The sequence below is a fragment of the Cherax quadricarinatus genome, chromosome 5 (assembly GCF_038502225.1).
Source record: "Cherax quadricarinatus isolate ZL_2023a chromosome 5, ASM3850222v1, whole genome shotgun sequence".
NCBI classification, from domain to species: Eukaryota; Metazoa; Arthropoda; class Malacostraca; order Decapoda; family Parastacidae; genus Cherax; species Cherax quadricarinatus.
Window position 1 is genome coordinate 14,111,258 of NC_091296.1, and position 6,056 is coordinate 14,117,313.

General features: G+C 41.0%; 1 protein-coding gene across 1 annotated transcript in view; it reads right to left on the bottom strand.

Moving 5' to 3' along the window:
- mbt (serine/threonine-protein kinase PAK mbt) overlaps nucleotides 1–6,056 on the bottom strand; it is a 558,896-nt gene that overhangs the window by 50,432 nt on the left and 502,408 nt on the right. The window lies entirely within an intron of this gene.

Consider the following 6,056-nt stretch of genomic DNA (forward strand, 5'->3'; position numbering starts at 1 on the left):
ATGTCACACTGCTGACATCAGTTCACCGACACGAAATGGTACACACTGGCAAGCAGAATAGAGACCAATGAACCCATTGTAAAACCTGCAGCTGTGATAGATTACAACCTCAATATGCACTTAGTGGACAAATGTGACATGCAGATTGGGTTTGCTGACTGTGTTCGCAAGAGTTATAAGTGGTATAGCAGATGAACAAGGCGGCTTTAGGAAAGGTAGGGGTGTGTGGACCAGGTGTTTACAGTGAAACATACAGTGGACCCCCCCCGGTTAACGATATTTTTTCACTCCAGAAGTATGTTCAGGTGCCAGTACTGACCGAATTTGTTCCCATAAGGAATATTGTGAAGTAGATTAGTCCATTTCAGACCCCCAAACATACACGTACAAATGCACTTACATAAATACACTTACATAATTGGTCGCATTCGGAAGTGATCGTTATGCGGGGGTCCACTGTATAAGTCAACAGTATTTAGATAAGGCAAGAGGTCTTTGTGGCATTTATGGATTTGGAAAAGGCGTATGACAGGGTGGATAGGGGAGCAATGTGGCAGATGTTGCAGGTGTATGGTGTAGGAGGTAGGTTACTGAAAACAGTGAAGAGTTTTTACGAGGATAGTGAGGCTCAAGTTAGAGTATGTAGGAAAGAGGGAAATTATTTCCCAGTAAAAGTAGGCCTTAGACAAGGATGTGTGATGTCACCATGGTTGTTTAATATATTTATAGATGGGGTTGTAAGAGAAGTAAATGCGAGGGTCTTGGCAAAAGGCGTGGAGTTAAAAGATAAAGAATCACACAAAGTGGGAGTTGTCACAGTTGCTCTTTGCTGATGACACTGTGCTCTTGGGAGATTCTGAAGAGAAGTTGCAGAGACTGGTGGATGAATTCGGTAGGGTGTGCAAAAGAAGAAAATTAAAAGTGAATACAGGAAAGAGAAAGGTTATGAGGATAACAAAAAGATTAGGTGATGAAAGATTGGATATCAGATTGGAGGGAGAGAGTATGGAGTTGGTGAATGTATTTAGATATTTGGGAGTGGACGTGTCAGCGGATGGGTCTATGAAAGACGAGGCGAATCATAGAATTAATGAGGGGAAAAGGGCGAGTGGTGCACTTAGGAGTCTGTGGAGACAAAGAACTTTGTCCTTGGAGGCAAAGAGGGGAATGTATGAGAGTAGTGTTACCAACGCTCTTATATGGGTGTGAAGCATGGGTGATTAATGTTGCAGTGAGGAGAAGGCTGGAGGCAGTGGAGATGTCATGTCTGAGGGCAATGTGTGGTGTGAATATAATGCAGAGAATTCATAGTTTGGAAGTTAGGAGGAGGTGCAGGATTACCAAAACTGTTGTCCAGAGGGCTGAGGAAAGGTTGTTGAGATGGTTCGGACATGTAGAGAGAATGGAGCGAAACAGTGACTTTAAGAGTATCAGTCTGTAGTGGAAGGAAGGCGGGGTAGGGGTCGGCCTAGGAAAGGTTGGAGGGAGGGGGTAAAAAAGGTTTTGTGTGCGAGGGGCTTGGACTTCCAGCAGGCATGCGTGAGCGTGTTTGATAGGAGTGAATGGAGAAATGGTTTTTAATACTTGACGTGCTGTTGGAGTGTGAGCAAAGTAACATTTATGAAGGGGTTCAGGGAAACCGGCAGGCCGGACTCAAGTCCTCGAGATGGGAAGTACAGTGCCTGCACTCTGAAGGAGGGGTGTTAATGTTGCCGTTTAAAAACTGTAGTGTAAAGCACCCTTCTGGCAAGGCAGTGATGGAGTGAATGATGAAGAAAGTTTTTCTTTTTCGGGCCACCCTGCCTTGGTGGGAATCGGCCATTGTGATAAAAAAATAAGTTGAAGACCAAGAAGATACCCAAATATGGTGAATTTTGTTTGTCAGTCATCAGACAAATAATATTCAAGTACCAAGAAACTACAACTGCAATAGACCAGCACCCACGAAATTATCAACACATGTCCTCTCGTCTGAGGCCTGGTGATCACTACCCCATACCACTGCCTGCTACTACTGCCAAGAAAAATGCTCAGAAGAGTTGTTGTGTCTGTGGACATAGCACAAAACGCCCACAAAAACGCAGACACACTCGTTTTATGTGCGAGGAGTGTAAGACACCATTGTGCTTATACCCATGTTTCGAAGAATTCCACAACCTGCAGCACTTCTAGAAAGTGTCCAGTGATTGTACATTTTTGTTTTTCAACAAGTCGGCCGTCTCCCACCGAGGCAGGGTGACCCAAAAAAGAAAAAATCCCCAAAAAGAAAATGCTTTCATCCTCATTCAACACTTTCACCACACACACATACTCACTTTTTGCAGAGGTGCTCAGAATAAAACAGCTTAGAAGCATATACGTATAAAGATACACAACATATCCCTCCAAACTGCCAATATCCCAAACCCCTCCTTTAAAGTGCAGGCATTGTACTTCCCATTTCCAGGACTCAAGTCCGACTATATGAAAATAACCGGTTTCCCTGAATCCCTTCACTAAATATTACCCTGCTCACACTCCAACAGATCGTCAGGTCCCAAGTACCATTCGTCTCCATTCACTCCTATCTAACACGCTCACGCACGCTTGCTGGAAGTCCAAGCCCCTTGCCCACAAAACCTCCTTTACCCCCTCTTCAACCCTTTCGAGGACGACCCCTACCCCGCCTTCCTTCCCCTATAGATTTATATGCTTTCCATGTCATTCTACTTTGATCCATTCTCTCTAAATGACCAAACCACCTCAACCCCTCTTCTGCCCTCTGATTAATACTTTTATTAACTCCACACCTTTTCCTAATTTCCACACTCCAAATTTTCTGCATAATATTTACACCACACATTGCCCTTAGACAGGACATCTCCACTGCCTCCAACCATCTCCTCGCTGCTGCATTTACCACCCAAGCTTCACACCCATATAAGAGTGTTGGTACTACTATACTTTCATACATTCCCTTCTTTGCCTCCATAGATAATGTTTTTTGACTCCACATATACCTCAACACACCACTCACCTTTTTTCCCCTCATCAATTCTATGATTAACCTCATCCTTCATAAATCCATCCGCCGACATGTCAACTCCCAAGTATCTGAAAACATTCACTTCTTCCATACTCCTCCTCCCCAATTTGATATCCAATTTTTCTTTATCTAAATCATTTGATACCCTTATCACCTTACTCTTTTCTATGTTCACTTTCAACTTTCTACCTTTACACACATTCCCAAACTCATCCACTAACCTTTGCAATTTTTCTTTGCAATCTCCCATAAGCACAGTATCATCAGCAAAAAGTAACTGTCAATTCCAATTTTGAATTTGATTCTCCATAATTTAATCCCACCCGTCTCCTGAACACCCTAGCATTTACTTCTTTTACAACCCCATCTATAAATATATTAACCAACCATGGTGACATTACACATCCCTGTCTAAGACCTACTTTTACCGGGAAGTAGTCTCCCTCTCTTCTACACGCCCTAACCTGAGCCTCACTATCCTCATAAAAACTCTTTACAGCATTTAGTAACTTACCACCTATTCCATATACTTGCAACATCTGCCACATTGCTCCCCTATCCACTATCATATGCCTTTTCTAAATCCATAAATGCAATAAAAACTTCCCTACCTTTATCTAAATACTGTTCACATATATGCTTCAATGTATACACTTGATCTACACATCCCCTACCCACTCTGAAACCTCCTTGCTCATCCGCAATCCTACATTCTGTCTTACCTCTAATTCTTTCAATTATAACCCTACCGTACACTTTTCCTGGTATACTCGAACTTATTCCTCTATAATTTTTATAATCTCTTTTGTCCCCTTTCCCTTTATATAAAGGGACTATACATGCTCTCCGCCAATCCCTAGGTACCTTCCCCTCTTTCATACATTTATTAAACAAAAGTACCAACCACTCCAACACTATATCCCCCCCTGCTTTTAACATTTCTGTAGTGATCCCATCAGTTCCAGCTGCTTTACCCCCTTTCATTCTACGTAATGCCTCGCATACCTCCCCTACACTTACATTCTGCTTTTCTTCACTCCTAAAAGATGGTATACCTCCCTGACCAGTGCATGAAATTACCGCCTCCCTTTCTTCCTCAACATTTAAAAGTTCCTCAAAATATTCTCGCCATCTACCTAATACCTCCCTCTCCCCATCTACTAACTCCCCTATTCTGTTTTTAACAGACAAATCCATACGTTCCCTAGGCTTTCTTAACTTTTTTAACTCGCTCCAAAATTTTTTCTTATTTTCATTAAAATTTCTTGACAGTGCCTCTCCCACTATCATCTGCTCTCCTTTTGCACTCTCTCACCACTCTCTTCACCTTTCTTTTACTCTCCATATACTCTGCTTTTCTTATAACACTTCTGCTTTGTAAAAACCTCTCATAAGCTAACTTTTTCTCTTTTATCACACCCTCTACTTCATCATTCCACCAATCACTCCTCTTTCCACCTGCCCCCACCCTCCTATAACCACAAACTTCTGCCCCACATTCTAATACTGCATTTTTAAAACTATTCCAACCCTCTTCAACCCCCCCACTACTCATCTTTGCACTAGCCCACCTTTCTGCCAACAGTCGCTTATATCTCCCCCGAACTTCCTCCTCCCTTCGTTTATACACTTTCACCTCCCTCTTACTTGTTGTTGCCACCTTCCTCTTTTCCCATCTACCTCTTACTCTAACTGTAGCTACAACTAAATAATGATCCGATATATCAGTTGCCCCTCTATAAACATGTACATCCTGGAGCCTACCCATCAACCTTTTATCCACCAATACATAATCTAACAAACTACTTTCATTACGTGCTACATCATACCTTGTATATTTATTTATCCTCTTTTTCATAAAATATGTATTACTTATTACCAAATCTCTTTCCACACATAGCTCATTTAAAGGCTCCCCATTTACATTTACCCCTGGCACCCCAAATTTACCTACTACTCCCTCCATAACATTTTTACCCACTTTAGCATTGAAATCCCCAACCACCATTACTCTCACACTTGATTCAAAGCTCCCCACGCATTCTCTCAACATTTCCCAAAATCTCTCTCTCTCTCTCCTCTACACTTCTTTCTTCTCCAGGTGCATACATGCTTACTATAACCCACTTTTCATATCCAATCTTTATTTTACTCCACATAATCCTTGAATTAATACATTTATAGTCCCTCTTTTCCTGCCATAGCTTATCCTTCAACATTATTGTTACTCCTTCTTTAGCTCTAACTATCTGAAACCCCTGACCTAATCCCATTTATTCCTCTCCATTAAAACTCTCCCACCCCCTTCAGCTTCGTTTCACTTACAGCCAGGACATCCAGCTTCTTCTCATTCATAACATCCACAATCATCTCTTTCTTATCATTTGCACAACATCCACGCACATTCAGACTTCCCACTTTGACAATTTTCTTCTTATTCTTTTTAGTAATCTTCACAGGAAAAGGGGTTACTAGCCCATTGTTCCCGGCATTTTAGTTGACTTTTACAACACGCATGGCTTACAGAGGAAAGATTCTTATTCCACTTCCCCATGGATATAAAAGGAAAAGTAATAAGACCAAGAACTATTAAGATAAAATCAAAGAAAACTCAGATGAGTGTGTATAAATAAACATGTACATGTATGTGATTGTTTTATAATATATATACATATGTACAATCTTAATAAACATTTGTTTACATTGTTTGTGTAAACAAGTTTTAGCAACATAATGATGAGTGTTTTTGCTGTAATTGTGTTACATTCAACGAGTGTATATTTGAACATTGCACAATAATTTGGTCTCACAGGCCACAAAAGTTATGTGAAAAAATAAAATAGTAAAAAAAAAAAAAAAAAAAACAAGAAACCATCGAATACAAGTAAACCAAAGTTTACCGGGTGAGCGGCAGTCGCCGCTGTTGCCGCTCGCAGATTAATTTCAGCAAACTTCAGGACTCTATATCTCGGTAAGTATTGATGGGAAAATTTTTTGGGGGGACTAAAACATTCAGAAAAATAATCTTAAC